Source organism: Prionailurus bengalensis, chromosome E3 (assembly GCF_016509475.1).
Source record: "Prionailurus bengalensis isolate Pbe53 chromosome E3, Fcat_Pben_1.1_paternal_pri, whole genome shotgun sequence".
NCBI lineage: Eukaryota > Metazoa > Chordata > Mammalia > Carnivora > Felidae > Prionailurus > Prionailurus bengalensis.
In genome coordinates this window covers 13422329-13441992 of record NC_057357.1, presented here as the reverse complement: position 1 = coordinate 13441992, position 19664 = coordinate 13422329, and the positions used below count along the sequence as shown (strand labels likewise).

The 19664-nt window shown below is 40.4% G+C and overlaps 1 protein-coding gene and 1 long non-coding RNA gene across 2 annotated transcripts in view; one reads left to right on the top strand and one right to left on the bottom strand.

Moving 5' to 3' along the window:
- The window catches only part of AUTS2 (activator of transcription and developmental regulator AUTS2), a 1117204-nt gene that overhangs the window by 1007497 nt on the left and 90043 nt on the right, over nucleotides 1-19664 (bottom strand).
- On the top strand, nucleotides 2244-14033 carry LOC122472040. Its single transcript, XR_006294336.1, has 2 exons — nucleotides 2244-5189; nucleotides 8747-14033. It is a non-coding gene; the product is annotated as an uncharacterized LOC122472040 (long non-coding RNA).

The window sequence follows — 19664 nt, the reverse complement described above, 5'->3', positions numbered from 1 at the left end:
AAAAAATCTTTGTGACTTTGGTTAGGCAAAGATTTCTTAACTAAGACACCAGAAATATAATCCATAAAATAACAAACTAGTATTTATACTTCACCAAAATTAAAACTTCTGCCCTTCAAAAGACATTCTTTTTTTTTTTTTTTTAATTTTTTTTTTCAACGTTTATTTATTTTTGGGACAGAGAGAGACAGAGCATGAATGGGGGAGGGACAGAGAGAGAGGGAGACACAGAATCGGAAACAGGCTCCAGGCTCTGAGCCATCAGCCCAGAGCCCAACGCGGGGCTCGAACTCACGGACCGCGAGATCGTGACCTGGCTGAAGTCGGACGCCTAACCGACGGCGCCACCCAGGCGCCCCCAAAAGACATTCTTAATGGGAACGGAAAGACAAACCTGTAAGATGGTAAAATATATTTGCAAATCATACGTTTGATAAAAGAATTCAGAATACACAAAGAATTCTTGAAATTCAGTAAGAAAACAACCTTTCAAAAAAAAAGGACAAAAAATTTAAGCATAGCCTTCTCAAAGGAAGCTATATGGACAAAAGTACATGAAGAGACAGTTAACATCACTAGCCGTTAGGGAAATACAAACTTAAACCACAGTGAGGTTCTATTACATGCCTATGAGAATGGCTAAAATTTTTAAAATATTTATCATACCAACTGTTAGCAAGAATATGAAGGAACTAGAACTCTCATTCACTGTTGGCAGGAATGTAAAATGATACAAAGACTTTATAAAACTGTTTGGCAGTTTCTTATAAATTTAAACATATTCCTGTCATATGACACAGACATTCCATTCCCAGGGATTTACCTAGGAGAAATGAAAGTAGAGGTCCATACAAAGGCTTGTATGCCAATATTCATGGCATATTCACATGCCAGTATTCACAGTTTTATTTATAATGGCAGAAAACCATTATATGGAAATGCCCGCATTATATGGAAATGCCCGAAAAGAGATGAGTGGATAAACAAACTTTAATATATCCAACCAACAGAAGAATATTAAGCAATAAAAAGGAAACTATCAATACATGCTATTACATGGATGAATCTCAAAATAATTATGCTGAGTGAAAGAAGCCAGACAAAAGAAAAGAGTACAAACTGTAGGAGATGCCATTTATATAAAATTACTGGATATGCCAAGTAATCTACAGTGATAAAAAAAAAAAAACAGATCAGGACAAAGAGCAGAAAGAGGGAGGAGGGAAGTATTACGAAAAGGCAAGAGGAAACTTTTGAGGGTGCTGAATATGTTCATTACCCTAACTGTGGGATGCTTTCACGAGTATATACTAGGTCAAAACTTAACACGTCACACACTTTATTTGAAGTTTATTGTGTGTCAATGACATTTTAATTTTTTTAAAAAGGAATTCAGAGGGGAAAAGTAAACTAAAAGGCAAAATAAAAAGCATAATTATCTGCTCATGTCCTAACACTTTATACTCAAATGGAGGAATACACAATATAGATCAGGAAGTGCCACAATGAGGGAAGCATGGGGCACTATGGGGCACAAAGGAGGGTAATTACTCGGAATCGGGAGGCTGAATACGACTTTATGCAGTAAAGCATACCAAAGCGGACATCTGAGCTATGAGTAAGACTAATTAGACTCATTAGACCTACAAGTAAAACTGCTTAGAAATTCCATGTTTATTCTTTGTTTCTTTTTAAGCCAAGCTCATCTTATTGTAACATCTCATTTCATGTGCATTATTTCATGATGATTATGTTGTATTTTAACTATAAAACACCACACATAATGCATACAACATATTACATACAGATGTACACTTTGGAGATAGTCATTTCCTCAGAACCAGTAATCTTATCTCATAGGACTTCACCAAAGACTGGTTTTATTTTGTTCTGTACATGGGAAAATTGTAAAACTCAAAGGAACCAAGCTAATAATCTGGTTGGGTTTTTTCTCCTGTATTTCTACAAGACTAGAAATAAATTATGGAAAACTTGCTACAAAGGAAGCACAGAAAGTACCTGTATAAATGAATTTAAAGCAAGTGTCCTCAGACTCACGAGCCTTTAAATTTATTTCATACTAATATATTATAGGTTTAACACAGATATATCTAGAGAGCCATAAATAAATAGTGTATCTCTAATAATTCTAATTTTTTGTACAATAAAAATAATTTTATCATTAATCACAACCTTAAAATAACTCTGGTAAGAAGTACATTTATAAGACTCAATCCTTTCACTATTCCTCAAAACCAAGTAATAATCACAAAACACTTGCCCTTTTCTCTTTTTCTCTGATTTTAACATGCTATGAAGCCTTCCTCCCGCCCCGCTCTAAATGCTAAGCTCATTTTTAACCATCATTTTCATGTTAATTGCATGGGGGGGGGGGGGCGGGGGAGGGCACTAACAGGCAAGGCAAAGGGATGGAATCACAAAACTAAATGGTCCATTTTCCTTTGAGTGCTGAATGTATTTCAAAATAAAATACACGAGAAAAGCCCAACTTCACTTTAAGTACTGATTTTCACCTGTCCAATAAATGACTCATTTGTCCCATGGTCTCAGTCACCATGCCATTTTGGTGTTAAGGAACAAAGAAACGGTCCAAAATGGTCAACAGGAGAAAGGAAAGAATAGAAGTCATGCAGCATGCAAAGGAAACTGTGAAGAACTGTACCTGCCATCAAGACCAGCCCTGACCATCACAGCTTCTCCCATGGGCCAGACCAAATCTCACTGTGCCATGGTGGGCGTGCAGTTTAACAACTTCTACACGCTGTACGCAGTTCAGAAACAGACATTAAACCACATCTTGTACCTGGCGGCATTTCTCCCAAACTTCCCTTTCAACAACCAGATAAAAAAATTTGATCACAGCAATGGAGATGTTAGCTTAACAGATTAAATGTTCACTGTCAGAGTCAAGCAACCTTCTTAAAAGATAAGGCAAAGCTTTATAAAAAGGACTTTCAGCTAAAGACTGTAATTTGGACGTTTGGATTTTTGTCTCCTGTCTATACAGTAGTATATAATCAGGAATTCACACTCCCGAACTTTAGCACTTGCCTAAAAATCTGTTACCATGATGAGCACCGAGTCATGTATAGAACTGTTGAATCATTACATTGTACACCTGAAACTAATATAACACTATGTTAATTATACTTCAATTAAAAAACAAAAACAAACCTGTAGTTGCTTTTACTTATGGAGTAACAATAAATACTCAAAGGTCTAAGACATGACCTACGATGTATGTCCCGTACACACCACTTGACTCTCCTTACAGAGTATTAAGGTGGCAGTCAGTCTACTACATCCCAAAGAGCCCAGCCAAAAGCCTCACTCTCAGTTTCTTTAATTGTCAAATACATTCTATAACTAGAACATACAACCAGTAACACGCTTAATTACAACAGTGGGCATTTTAATTGCTTTTGGAAAACTAGCCAACAACCTGTTGTATACAACTTCAAAAGGATGCACTCTCATGAGCTAATTAAGATCTAAACCCTAACAAACTGTAGCTCTCACAGTGATACTCACTTGCAAGCTGCATTACAAGTAAGGTATATAAAAGGATAATTTAGAAATTACTTATGGGAATTAGGGGACTTATTTAACTCAATTTTGCTTTGGATCTTCCCATAATTTAGAGGGCTGGTCTTCAAGACGACAAAGTCCCCCAGCTGGGAAAGTCAGAATCATTTGCTTTGTCTAAGTCATTTCAGATCATTCCATATTTGGGTTTGTTTAGCTGGCTTGGAAAAGTTTTGGCATTTTTTTAAGAAAATTTTATTTTTTTTACGTTGATTTGTTTCCGAGAGACAGAGAAAAAGTGCATGCGTGAGTGGGGGAGGAGCAGAGAGAGAGAATCTCAAACAGGCTCCACAGTGTCAGCACAGAGCCCCAAATGGGGCTTGAACTCACAAACTGTGAGATCATGACCTGAGCCAAAATCAAGAGTCAGACACTTAACCAATTGAGCCACCCAGGTTCCCCTACGAAAAGTTTAAAGAAAGCCAACTAGAAAAAGGAGTAAGACATTTTGTGTGATGTTTCTGAAACAATGAGCCAATGGACACAGCTCAAAAGGTACCAGTAAAGTTTTCTAAGAAACAGGACAGCATTTTGCATCATTTCTCCTTTGCCCCAGACCTCTCACTTAATAAAGTTTAGAGCTCTAGCTTATTTTATTAAACGGACAAAACCCTCATCATGAAAAGATTCAACAGAAAGAAAAATGTCTGGTTTTGCCCTTTCCTCTCTGAGTCAGCACATGCTTGCAGCAAACTCAGAGAACAAAAGTACCTCCTTACCTGCAATGATGAGATGATTCTGATTCACCATCTTTAAGAAGACCACTCTCATGGGTGAAAACTTTTCCAAACCATCAGGATGGCCATGTGGGCCTGATTCAACACCAAGAATGAGAAGTTACAGTAAAAACATTATGGAGTGAAAATTTCTGGTTGTAATGAAGAACACCTCAATAACCCACTGTTACCCTCCATTAGGCTAACTCATTCTTCTGATATCAAATTTAACTCCACCTGGGGCACTTGGGTAACTCAGTGAGTTAAGCATCCAACTCTTGATTTCAGCTCAGATCATGACCTCACAGTTGTGAGATGGAGCCCCATGTCAGGCTCTGCACTGGGTGTGGAACCTGCTTAAGATTCTCTCTCTCCCTCCGCCCCTCCCTTGCTCGTGCTCAAGCTCTCACACTCTCTCTCAAAAAAAAAAAAAAAAAAAAATTAACTCCACCTGGACAGCACAATGATTTACACGTGGCACCTACATAATGCCCCTGCCTGTAATTAACACCAACTAATTTAAGCCCAATGAGCTATATGACCCTATTCCTGAAAAAAGGCACAAGAATTTCAGTCTGGTTTCACTGGCATGAACGCCACCAAAGAGGAAGAAAGGTTTCTAAACTTTTCCTCTCTGCCCTTAAGCCAATTCTTCCAAGGTAGTCTAAACCCAGCCACTGGCTAGCCTTGTGCAATCCTGCTAAGTCTGCTCCTTTGCAATAATCTCCATAGCAATGGGCTCTGTGACCTAACCCACAGCCAAGGAAGCAAGTACTTCAGACACAAACACCCAACCAGGGAGCAAGGACATCAGCTGAGGCATCAGGGATGTCTGAGCTACTTTTGGAGGCTCTGATAAACAAGCAGGTAACACCCCTCCCTCAGCTTCAACAAAAATGTGTATTTCTTTGTAGCAATAAGTGGAAGGAATTCAATGTGGGACTGGTTGTAGGTCAGAGATCCAATTTTCTCAAAGCATTCTCAATAAGCAACCAAATTCCACAACCTTCAAAAACACCCACAACATAAAGGGTCCTAAATCAAAATTCAATTAAAAAAAGCCACAAAAACATGCTTTTTTTTCATTATCATATATTATTTATTCCCTAAGAGGAAACACAGGAAGGATGCAAACTGCAACCATATGATGGGTTCACAGCTCTCAACCTGATAGATCTCTCATAACAACACAGATATATTATGGGCTAGCCCTGGTTCAAATACTCCAAATACTATAGACCCAGCATTCAGCATAGTGCATGACAGGTGTCGGACATCTCTGTGTCCCTACAGAAGCCACTGCCCATTCCTCTCAAGATACAGTTCTAGATTCACTGACAACCACCACCCCTGTCCCCAAGGAACTGACATCTGGTCACTAACACCCTCCCACGTCTGAACTCCAGAAGCCCACAATCAGAATACGTTTACAATGCTTCTGAAAGATGGCCAGTGTTTTTTTGTTTCTATTAGTCATCGGTAAAAAGAGAAAAATCTCAAAAATATTTTTTCTTTCAGTCACCCATTAAGAATAAGAGTTTAAGAGAGCTAATCAGTCTGAAACCCTGGGATATTTCTCTGCTTGTGTTTCTGTAGACACTAGCAAAGAGTGTATCAGACAGGGTTAGGTAAGCTAAACATCACAGTGTAGTCTCTGAGCCATCCAGACTTTACTTGAACAAACTGCACTTCCATGAAAAGATTCAAAGGATCAAACATGTCACTCAGAACTCATTCTTGGAGTCCCCTTCTGGAACCTGAAAGACAGCCTAAAAGCAAACTCCCAGAGAAGTCAGCATCCCATGACCAACAATCCCTAGCCTAGATAGAGACTCTAACCAATTTTTTTAATAGACAAACCCATAAATACAGACAGCTGTATATGATATGAAAAAGTATGGGAAGGGCTTTAAGGCTCCCTCTATATGCCAGACGTGTACTAGATTGAAACAGTGTTTAAATGTAACAAATAAAGAAACCATTATTAGCTACATATTTCAGTTAAAAATTTTTTTTTCACAAATGGTAGCTATCATGTTCTCCCACCAAGTGGATTCTCCCTGGTAGACAGTCTAAAGTATATGGGGCACTTGGATGGCTCAGTCAGTTGAACGTTGGACTCTTTTGATTTCAGCTCAGGTCATGACTCCAGGGTCATGGAATTGAGCCCCCATGTCAGGCTCCATATTGGCTGTGGAGCCTGCTTGGGATTCATAGTCTCTCCCTCTCTCTCTCCCTCCCTCCCCCCCACACCTCTCCTCCACTCACGCACTCTCTCTCTCTCTCTCTCTCCCTCCTTCTCTAAGATAAAAATAAATTAAATTAAAAAAACTAGATCTAGAATTTAATCCCACCAGGGCAGGAACTTGGTCTGCTTTGTTCACAAATGTAGCCAGTATCCAGAATAGTGCCAGGCACATTGCATGCATGCAAATGCTGTGTGCATGCACATATCTAATGCAAATATCTTTAATCCTCACAACCACCTAGATGAAGAAACCAAAGATTGAGACATTTAAGTAGGATGCCCAAGGTCACAAAGCAGTCAAGTGGCAACATGACATTTCTTATACCTGTATGTCCTGAGAGTAGATCCATGTATATTGATTATTAAAACCATTAGGCTTACTGCCTAGTTTACTCAAGCAATCCTTTATTAATAGCTTACTCTAAATTCTGTGTTGAGCTAGATACTGTGAAAGTAGTGTCTACTTCTAGCAACTATTATAAATTATGAAACCAGACAAAGAAAGCAAACCGATGGCACTACAACCTAACCCATGACTAAATCTTACATTTGTAAAAGTTACACTTCTTACTGATGAGGCAAATTTGTATAAAAGCAGCATGCAGATGAGGTCTAATAAAAGCACAGAAGGAACTAATCTGTCCAACACACTGCTGATCTCTCTCTTCCTTTGAAGGAAACCGAAAAGTCCTGCTTTAACAATATAAAAAACAATTTTTTGTTTGTTTTTTTAAAACAGTTTTAAGATGTGATAACTGATCATATTTGACAGTCAAGGGGCAAATCAGGTGCTCCCTATCAAGAAAAAGGCAAAGGAAATGAAAAAAATTCCAGGAAAAAAATATCGCAAAGACTCCAGACCTGACCTCCCAGTACCTTTTATGTTGGTTTCCTGAGAACATACCAACCTTTGTGTACTGCTTAAAGCAGAAGCTTCAACATTCTTGCACCTTACAATATGCAAGAGATCATGTAACCAAATGAGGTAAAGTGTAATCTCATCACACAATACAACACAAACAGCTGTGAGTTCCTAGTTAAAGGACAGCAGCTCAATTCAGCTGCACACCTGCAATTATTTAATGTCTAGTTAAGCTTGTCTCCATTTAATAAATTACTTGATAATCACAAAGAGAAAGGGAAGAAAAGACATAAGCCACAATTGAGAACTGGAGACAAGGGTAGGAATTAACAAACAAGGATAAAGAAAAACCCCTCACAAAAGGTCTGGGGAACAACAACGTAGCTGGGACGCACAAATTCAGTAATTCAGGGTGACACATGTTTTCTCAGCTTCTGCTTCTGTGCCACACAGGCTGTCAGCCACGGGAGAGGGCTGCCCCCTACCCTCAGTGTGCTCACCAAGTCCCTGAGCTACTTCTAGGAAGAAGGGCTGAAATTCAGATAAGGATAGAGTTCTCACTTTTCCAGGCAACTGAAAAAGCTGGATTATCAATTTCCCTTTCCACTTAATATAAGAATAGACACTTCCCCAGCCTTCCAACACACAGACAGCTTTCATCTGCCCGGGAAACCAGAACAGAATGTGCCAGGACAATACACATCTAGAGGCAATATCAAAATCTCATTTTCACCAATGGATTCAGCCATTCCCCCCACCAACTATTTCCCGAAATTCACCCAAAATAAATGTATTTTTCTTCTATCTTTGCTTCTCCTCCCAACAGCCCTCTGGTAAAACAAAATTGCCAGAAGGAAGAAAACAAAAGGAAAAGGCAGAAAGGGGAGGGGTTAAGTAGAGGAACTTCCATAATACACTGCCAGGGACTAAAATATGTTCCCCCAAAATTTCTATGTTGGAGTCCTAACTCTTAGTACTTCCAAACATGACCATATTTGGAGATATGGTCTTTTAAAAAGGTAATTAAAATGAGTTCTTTAGATTGGGCCTTAATACTACAGGTGACCCTTAAACAACACAGGTTTGAACTGTGAAGGTCCACTTAAATATAGTACCAAAAATGTGTTTTCCTTATGACTTTCTTAATAACTATTTGCTCTACCTTACTTTATTGTAATAATACAGTATATAATACATATAACATACAAAATACGTGTCAATTGGTTGTTGTTATCAGTAAGGCTTCCAGTCAACAGTATGCTATGAGTAGTTAAGTTTTGGAGGGAGCCAAACTTATACATGCAATTTCCAAAGGTCATCTGTAACTAGTGTCCTTTTAAGAAGAGGACACTTGGACACAACGTGCACTGCACACACAGTAAAAGACCAAGCGAGGACACAGCAAGCAAGAAGGCAGCCATCTGCAAGCCAAGGAGATCGGCCTCCGGAGAAAACAACCCCACCAATATCTCGGTCTGGGACTTCTAGCCTCTAGAATGTGAGATAATAAATTTATTATGTTTAAGCCACCCAGTTTCTGGTACTTTGTTATGGCAGCACTAGCAAACTAATACAGCCACAAATCAGACAATCAACTCTGAAGAAATAAGTAACTTGCCATAAGTAGGCCCATTCCAAATTCTTGTGATATTCCACTTGGACCCAAATAAAAACACCAACAACTTTGTTGGCGTTTGATCCTTGCTTGTTGGACTATCCCTGGCTACAATCTGATATGGCTAAAATAACATGCATTCTTTCCACACAGCAATTTCTGAAGCCTTAAACTTGGCCAAGGACACTCTACTCAAATCACAAAAGGAGTCAGACACTGATGATGACCATCCATCCATGCATTCATTCTATTAGGCACCTACTATTTGCAGGGGAAATGGGAAAAAAAAAAAAAATTAAGATTTGGGACCAGCTCCTCCTAGTAGTACTAGATGGTACTACTGCTAAGGATGTTATCAGGCTCAACTGAGACAGACACTAAGATCTGTGGAAGCACCTTGTTAGGAATGCCTAACACGTAAGTTTCCAAGTCTAAGAAGACAGAAGAGGAAGACATTTTAGGCATAGAAAACATATAAGCAAAAGGCACAGAAACATAAAAGCGGGGACCAGAAGCGAGACTATCAAAATAGTCAAGCTCTAACACAAGGTGCATGACCTTGAACAAATGACAAAAGTCTCTGGTGTTGAATTTAATAATGGCATCAGACAATGCTCGCCAAACACTTAGAATGGCGCCTACCAATGTAAGGCTACTATTGGTGATATTTTGTTTGTACTGGAAATAGCAGATAGGTCTGTGGGCTGGATGGACCCAGGGATGAGTAAGCCTAAAAATGAGGCTGAAACAGTATTTTGGAGGCAGACTATAAAGAGTCTCATATGGCACACTACGGAGTTGGGAAAAACAGTACGTCCTACAGACAACAGGAAGCCTCTGGAGGTTTCCTTAGACTTTAGCTGGAACATACAGAGTTTGGGATTTCTGATAGAAGTCTCTAGTGGTCGTGGCACAGTGGACAGCTGGGGGAGAGAGAATGAAGTCAGCTGACAAGTCAGTGCAAGTTGCCGGACAGGAGAAAAAGGAGACAAAGGAGAGGATAGAGTCAAAAGGTACATTTCAGAAGTACAACAGCCAGGACATAGTGACCTCCCAAGATGAAACTTGTTTCAAAAGGAAAATGACAAAGGATTTAATTAAGTTGGCTAGCCAGGTTACTATTTCACACTCTAGAAACACTGTCCTACTTAATTAACTAATTTATATTCTGATGCACTTACACACATGCACACCAAGAAAAAAAAGAAAAAAAAAGCTAGCAAAACATGACCAAACACACCAGCCCTCCTGACCAATAAACACTCTCTTTAAAGAGCCAAACAACTGCAAAGAGCCTTTATTTTTAGCATTTAACATCTCTGATATTTACTAAAGTTTATAGTTCCTCTTCCTTGGGAGTTATTTTATTGTTTAAGCGGACTGTATTAATATTCGTACTTCCACCCTGACCAAACCAGCAGATGAGAGCAAACAGTTTCCTCTGGCTCTTCAACCTGCTGCTATTTTCATACCTAACCTACTCTAAAAGTATAATGATCAGCTCTAAATCTAGGCTTGAAGGCACAGTACTAAAGGCCAGTACAACATTTACATTTCTCCCAGGCTGAGGCATGGAAATTCAGTGACAAATCAATTTTTTTTCTTTTACAGAGTGTGGGCATGCAGGTTTTTGAGAAGAGGCAACACAGGTGAGAGAAGACCCAGAAGCAGATGGTGGGGATGTCCTTCCAGGAGTCATCTTCATTACCCTGGCAATCTTTAAAGTATTTATCAAGTCAATAAAGCAGACAGTCAAGTGATGGCGGCATGCTGAACAGGTTTCAGACAGGCTACAGGCAATAATACACTGCTATGGCCATTCGCTGGCCCAAGTCAGGCCACCGGTCAGGCTTGCAAAGAAGCGACAGACCACAGATTAGAATTACACAGAAGCTGTACACTGATGTAATGCACACCTCTTGCCCCTGCACACCCCCACAGGAACACATTTATCCTCCACACGGTCCCAGGCCTTCTGGGTGCCTCTGCTCCTGGCCTTTCACACTATCTTTACACTAATTATTTGTAGACAGTCCTGTCTCTTCATCTAGACTGTCTGCTCCCAGAGAGGTATGATCCACACTAGAGTCCACCTTTGTATTGTGCCTACAAAACAAGAATTCAGTACCTATTTCGTGAACAGCAGGTTAATCCCGGCAGCATAGAACCCTAAGGAGGAGATGGAAAGCCTCTAGACTAGAGCAATGCTTCCATAAATTAACATGCAGACAAATGACCTAAGGATCTCGCTAAAATACACATTCTTGAATACCACCCCCTGGAGATTACAACTCAGCAGTTCTGGAGTAGGGTTCCCAAATCTTCATTTCTAACAAGACCTCAAGGAGACTGATGTTGCCGGTCCACTCCGGCTCTGCCTAGAATAACCTCCCACCTGAAGCAGAAGTCACCCCAAGTGCAATTCTGAGAGGAATACCATGGGGTAGCTTCTGCACCCCTCCCTCCACTCCCAGGAGAAAAGGTGACACACCCCAAGGCCACCCAGTCTGCTTCAGGTCCTAGAACTGCTAAAGACGTTCTCCCTTATATACCAAGTTCCCCGGAGTTCAAACGCCTGCCCTGGAGACACTATCGATGTGCCCACAAAGGTCTCTCACTGACTTTTTTTCAAATCACTCACTCACTTTCCTTCCTTGTCTCCCTGCCTTTGCCTCTTTCTCTTTGCCCTTACACAACTGGAACCACATCTGAATACTAAACTACAGCCCTTTTATTTGTGCTCTTAGGAAAATATCCCAGGAAAACCGCATGCTTCTCAAGTTACAGGTCCTCCCCTCTCTGAATTTATCTACTTTTCCCATAATAAACCCCCTCCATGCCAGCAATTAATCAGCCCCCAAAGACCACCCAGGAACAGCCAAGGAGAACCCTGCCCTCTCCATAAAGCTGCCTGCCAGCACCATGCGCGTCCCCGAGTCCCTTGCGAGCACAGCAGTGCCTTCATTAGTCACGCAAAGAGGTGGGCCAACCTCGGGCTTCCTTCTAGCTCTGCTGCCCTAGAAGAGTATGACCTAAACCCAGGGACACCTGGGAACCATTCCAGATTCTTCCTTTGTTGACACTCTCTTCTTAGAGAGCATCTGGAGAGTCAATGTCAGGAGGCCTGGAGTCAAATCCCAACTCCACCAGCAAGGAGGTCTGTGATGGTGAGCTCATCAGATAAGGCATTTGACCCTCCATTTCCTCAACTATAAACTGAGGATAATCATATCTCAGAGCTACTTTGTGAGATTTCATTGAGGTAAATGACATTTGTAAAATTCCCAAACTGCAAGACATGACAGAAATGTTAATTATCGTCTCGCACTGCCAGGTACTCAAATACTGGCTTCATGTATGACATCCCTGTCTGCAGGCTACATTCCTCACAAGGTAAACGAAGTCAAATTCCACACAACAAGGGTCTCTGAAATCACTGCTCTCCACTACTGTTGAGCCACTATTTATTTATTGGCAACTCATCAGGCTCCAGGCCTGTGCTAAGCACTTCACACGTGTTATCACATCCCGTCCTCATTACCACCTCAATGAGGCAGGTGCTGTCATGATCCCCATTTTACAAATGGGGAGAGTAAAGCACAAAACAGTTAAGTAATGTGTTCAAGGTGACACAGCTAGCAGTGGCAAAGAAGGAATCTGAAGCCAGGAGGTCTTATTCTAGCGCCAGTGCCCCTAACTTCCAGGGGAGGCCGACCCCTGCGGGGCACAAAGATCCACGCGTGTCTCTGCATGGGAACGGCACCGGCACCTCTGCCCCATGTTTTAGCTCTGTACTCCGAGAACTCATTCACAGGACAAAATGACAGCATGATGCTCCAGAAAAATTACAGCTATTCATTCTCCCAATTAGCATGTGATGAAGAGAAGGGGGAAATCACCAACTATTTAATGTGCTTGAAACCTGGTCTATGAAAGATTCAGTCATTTGAAAACCACATTTATAACTGGAAGTAAATCTCAAGAAATATAAACTCGAGGCAAGGTTTTCACTTCAATAACCCTTGTAGTTAATAAGTTTCGCAAGTAAAAGAAGAATATCGGAGGACAGGCTCTACGTTGTATGCCCCAACAACGTAAGCTAGTCAGAGGCTCGGAGGAACCTCCCACATCTGTAACTAGAACATCCCCTGAGGCAGCTTAAGAGTCATAAATTGGATCTGCATCCTTCTTTGGGATGACATACCTGTGACAAGCCCAGAATTCCAGGAGACCTGGACCTCTTTACACCACCTAACATAATTAACAGAGCTAATGACAGCAAAATGGGTAAAAAGAAACAGTAAATCTTTGCAACTTTTCTGTAAGTCTAAAAATACTCCAAAATAGACCAGTTATTTTAAAACATACAAAAACTAACAAAAAGCCAACAGAAAAACAAGCAAAGAATATGACCAGACCGTTCACAAAGAGAAAATACGATCAGATCTAGGATATAGTAAGAGATGCTCAACATTATTAATAAGAAATGCAAACTGAAACCACTATGAGATACAATTTTTCTCTTATCAGATTGGCAAAAATTCAAAAGTTTAACCACAAAACTTGTTGCCAAGGCTTGGGGAAATCCCTACTCTTAAATAGGAATATAAATTGGTACAACCAATACAAATTCGTACAGAGGATTTGGGCAGTAACTATCAAAATGACAAATGCACATATACTTTGACTAACAATTTCACTCCTGGGAGTTTATCCTACAGATGTATACATACACATGGATGAAACGCCATATAATCAAAATTATTCAAAGCAGCATCACTTGTAAGAGTGAAGAACTAGACATAACCCAAGGTCATTACATATGAACCGATTAAAGATGTAAGAGTACAACCATATAATGGACTATTGGGCAGCTTTAAAGACAATTAATTAGGTAGCTCTCTCCATACTGAGATGGAATGATCTCCAAGATATACTGATAATCACAAAAAAGCAAGATGCGGAATGATGTTTATGGTATCGCTGTGTAATACACATTCAAGTATATTTCTATTTGCTTTCAGAAATTATGGAGGATACATAAGAAACCAATAAAATAGTTATGGGAAGCTGAAGAATAGGGCATATGGGTCCAGAGATGGGAATGAGACATCTCTCTAGAAAATTTTTATATGGTTTTGATCTTTGAATCATATGACTGTATTACCTACTCAAAAAATAAGCAAAAAGAAAAACGGACAAAAACACCCATTAATCCCACAATTTATAGAGTCAATCTTTGCTTTTACCTCTACGTGGATTATATTATTCACGGATTATCAGGGACCATTCTCCAAGTTCTATTTCTATTGCTTCCAACATCATGCCTCACATTGCATATAATCTTAGAAGATGCACACAAATTTAATCTTAACCAACAAGAGTATAATCAAAAGCAGTAAAATGGGAACGTAAAAATGTAAACATAAAAAAACTAACATAGTCAAAGACACCTACAATGCTGGGAAAACCATTTTACCTCCTATGTTATCTGTGCCACTCTGCTTCCCTATGACACATATCTACCCCAAATCCAAAACCTCTCTCTCCCCAAGCACAGATAGGAGAGAATTAAGCACTTTTAGAGCAAGTAAGAACTCAAAACTTATTTGTAAGCAAATCTGAGCCCAAAATCATGAATTAAAATCTCAAAACAAAATTTATTAACGACAAAGTGGTTCTGGCTGTCTTTAGTTATTTGACATGTTGGCAGGTGCTGATCAGAACAGACTCAGCAACAGCATGCCTGGGTGACTCCATGGGTTAAGCGTCTGACTTCAGCTCAGGTCATGAACTCATGGTTCATTGAGTTTAAGCCCTGCATCAAGCTCTGTGCTGTCAGCTTCATGTCCTCTGTCCCCCTCCCTCTCTGCCCCTGCCTCACTTGCACTCTCTCTTTCTCTCAAAATAAATAAACTTTAAAATAAATAAATAGTTAAAAAAAAAAAAAAGAACTGACTCAGCAATATGTCACCTCCCGTGGGATCTCACATATGCTCCTTGTGTCGACTCCAAAACTTTGTGTGCTACAAGGCCATTACAGCAGTCCACAGAGCATGTGTGGTGTCTTAACAGGAGTAGCCAAAATGAGGAGACCAGCCTGTGACACCACTGATCCTCCCAAGAAAGGGTCCCCAAGCTCACAGAGTATAACATTAGATAGTAGACAACTTCCACTTAGTAGGTAAATACTTTTTTAAAAACCCTTTGGGAGACAAGTCATTAAAGTCCAGTTCACCTAAGTGCTATCAAGGGAAAATTATTTGCTTTTCTAGTAGATCAATAAGTAGCTAATAAGGTCAGAGACGAGAAATGAACGATCAATAAAATGGGAAAGGCACTATAACCGGTTACTGCTTTTAGCCATATCCTTTGTTCCTGTCTAGAGAAGGCTTTCACAGAAAGAAGGAACAACTAACTGTGTTGCTTGATTTTTTTTTTAAGTTTATTTATTTATTTTGAGAGAGACAGCCAGAGTGGGGGAGGGGAAGAAAGGGAAGGAGACAGGGAGAATCCCAAGCAGACTCTGCACTGCCCGCACAGAGCCCCATGTGGGGCTCCCACAAGATCATGACCTGAGCCGAAACCCAGAGTCAGACGCTTAACCGACTGAGCCACCCAGGCGCCCCATGTGTTGCTTGATTTCTTTCTTTCATATACACACTACACTTGCACACATACTTCATTTCACTGCACTTAAGATTGTGGGACTATTATTAATGGACCAAGATCTTCCTTCATAACACTAGAAGGACACAGCAGATCACCCATGGAGAAAACCCTGCTCTGGACAGTTCTATCCGCAACTGTAGTTACCAGGTTTTCACTGGTTTACCCAAAGTCAATGCCCAGAGTTAGGGAAACAAGGGCTTCAGCTCTCCCTCCCCTCACTCCTCAAGAGTGTCTTAGTGTCTTAATCAGCAGGGCCATGATCTAGAAGTCTCCGCTTCAAACTGCTGCACTATCACAAAATGTCTGATCTACGTGAAGAGGTGAAGGGAAATGCTGCATGCTGAGGGAGCTACAGAAAGTTCCCCTGGTGCCTCATGAATTTTTGAAGCTGTCTCATAAATCAGTTCAACCAAAATCACTTAACTTGGTCTTGTTACAAATCCTGCTGCCACAGTGGACAGTATCTGAAATTGTAATTTTAAAATGTAAAAGGAAAAGGGAGAGTAGGAGGGGCCTTCTACAAAAGCTGGGGGTGGAGAGTTGACAATGACAATGACAATGACAATCCTGGAGGTCCTGAATATATAGTGTAGGACGCCCGCCCAGGGAGTCAAAGAAGACAGGGAGCTCATCTGAGAGTGAACAAAATGGTTTGCTGCAGAACATTCTTGTTTCTTTCACTCACACCCACAGGAATAAACCTGAGGTGCTCTAAGAACAGCTTAGACCACCCCTCCTGGCAAATCTAGAGAGCTGATCCACCCCCTGACATCTCCACCACAGCAAGTCTAGGGATCAGGACTGCAGACTTTCTTATGTTAATCCCCTCTCTAAACTGTGAGGTTCCCAGGGACAGAGGCCATTTTATTTATGCCCTGTGCACCTACCTCAGTGCATGACCACATGGATGTGGTATATAAATCTTCCTTTAATGTTTGCTTAGAAGAGGCAATGCTTCGGAGGGAAGAACAGGGCCCCTCTGCAATTAAGCTGTCTTTTCCTGGCAAAAAAGAGTGTGAGATCTACATCCTAAAGCAGTGATTCTCACAGTAGATTCCTCTATCACCAGGAGTGGCATTACCTGGCAACATGTAAAGCAAAATCTTGCTCCCCCAGCCACACCCCCACCCCCACTGAATCAGAAACCAGGGGTGAGGTCCAGCAATCTGCATTTCAATAAACTCTCCAGGTAATTCTGATGTTCAATGAAGTTTGAGAATCACTGTCAGTTTCTGCCTAAAGATATGTGCTATACCTTCCTAACCACCCCTCAGAAGGTCAGACAACTAAAGATAACTCTGAACAATTTTTAGATGTTGGAAATAAAAGTTTACATATTAACTAAAAAAGCAGTGTTTTCTGTGACTGTTAACTGCATATGCCATGCTGGTTCAGGGATGTTTACTAATCTATGCCTTTCAACTCAAAGCACAGACCTACATATTTTACCAATGAAAATGCAAAAGTCAGGCCAACAGCTAAAACAGTAGGAAAAAAATCCTTTTTACACACTGGACACATTAAGAAATTAATGTTACACGCAGTGACAAGAAGGTCAGACTCCTTAGGCAGAATGGAGGTCATTCTTCATGCATCTCCAATTGAAACAACTAAAAGACATTCGGGAAAGTCTTCATTCCTTCTGTACATGGTTAGGCAGTCTTAAGAATTCCAGGTTATCTGTTAGCATTTCTAAAAGACACATTTAGGGGCACCTGGGTGGCTCAGTCAGTTAAGTGGCCCATTCCTGATTTCGGCTCAAGTCACGATCTCACAGTTCATTAGATCGAGCCCTGCGTTGGACCCCACACTGAACATGGACCTGCTTGGGATTTTCCCTCTCCTTCTCTCTCTGCCCCTCCCCTACCTCTCTCTCTCTCTCTCTCAAACTTTAAAAAAAATTTTCTTAAACCCACATTTAGACATGTGGGTAAGGATATTCAGAATGTTTAAAGAAGAGGTTTTTACATGGTGACATCAATGAGCCTAATTACCCTGTTGCTACTCTGTAAAAACCTTACACCAGTCTGAAAAATTCTGTGCCCTAAATGGAGTCTGTTTTGGAGGGAAAGAAGCCCAGCTCAGACACTGTTGGCAGCTGTTGACAAAGTATGGCATAACTAAGGAAACCAACCTGGGGAAGGGTCTCTCAGTCTCTTGACCTTTCCCTAAGAGGGGTGACCCAGACAAGAAGATCAAAGGTCCAACTGGCCCTCTGCGGCTGCCACAGTGCACACCAGTCAGCACAGATTTTTAGAAGCCTCAAGTCTGTCTGAATGGCAAAACTAAACTCGTTCTTGGGATTGGAGAAAGTATACGGAAATGCAAACTTTCACACTTGATCTGACAGATGCTTGTGCTTCACTATCCACAGATCTGTTATAATGTCAGGGCCAGCAATTTTAAAATTGTTGTTGGCTTGGGTAATAACACATTTTCATCTAGGGCCTATAAGGCAAAATGCCAGAAAGGGTCTCATCCTATTTGTAGAATGCAAACAAGCAAACCTTGAGAGTCAAGGAGGCCTCTTCTTTTGTAAGCCTGCTCATAATGCAGAAGCTGCTGGCAGAGAAACCACACTTAAATTATGGTTAAAAAAAAAAAGAAGTCTTAGCACTGTCTAATTTCCATACCTAATTTCAAAATATTCAAAATTAGGGTAATTTTGGTCAAAACATGTTAGTTTTATTCCACCGGTGGGAAAAAATGATTTTAAAATGTTTCATTTAAAATGAAGCAGGATCTTAAGGCATGACAAAATATTATCAAAAAGCAGGTTCTTTAAGGTATGACAAAATATTATAAAAATTACATCGTGCCTATTAATCTCTGCTATCAATCTAGTTTTACAAGAATAGATTTTTTAATGTAATGCTAATTTGCCCAGTGAAATATCTTGGTTAATATATTTCTTAGGGGAGGGGGTATGTTTATTTGTTTTTGAAAGAGAAAGAGAGAGTGCACACACCCCTGAGAGGTGGGGTGGAGGAGCAGAGAGAAGGGGACAGAGAGTATCCAAAGCAGGCTCTGTGCATATAGAAGACAGCGTGATACGGGGCTTGAACCCACCAACTGTGAGATCATGACCCAAGTCGAATTCAGACACTTAACTGACTGAGTCACCCCGGTGCCCTTTGTTTTTAAAAATGAGTATTAAAAAGGACAATGTCTGGGGGCACCTAGGTGGCTCAGTAAGTTAAGCTCAGTCGGTTAAGCGTTCCACTTCAGCTCAGGCCGTGATCTCATGGTTCGTGGGTTCAAGCCCCGCATCAGACTCTCTGCTGTCGGCTTTTGATGTTGTCAAAAGCCAAGAAAAGTGCTGCTTTGGATCCTCTATCCCCCCCCCCTCAAAAAATAGACATTAAAAAAGAAAAAAAAGTACAATGTTTGGTTGGACCTGACTCAAGTGTCATCAAATTCATCCAAATCAGGACCTGACCCTAATCAAATATCAGAGCAGGATTTTGCAAACTGTTAACGTGTACTTTGCTTTATATCTCATAAGCTAAAATAAGCTGAAAAATAACATAATATGGTACTATATCCATACTGTCAACTCACAAATATTATATTGTTTGTTAATGTATTTAAATTGGCCAAAGAAATAATATATGCATATGACAAAACACAGGCTACCACCTTCTCTCCCATGGATACCCACTTCTGGAAGTGCTTAAAATGTACCCAGAATGCACCCAAAATTTTTGTGCTTTATAAAAACAGTATATGTTTTAAACCCTGTTTATTTTCAAAGACATTTGTCTTTTTGCAAGGCAAGAAAAAGTAATTTTATCTCTCCCTGCCATACCTATACTGAAACTAGAAATAGTGAGGACAGCTTATTAAGTAATGAATTTCAATGTACTTTCAACTTTGAGGGTCAGCACTGCAACTATAATTACCTCTTTTAGATAGCTCCTGTCCACTGAACACCCAAATACAGAA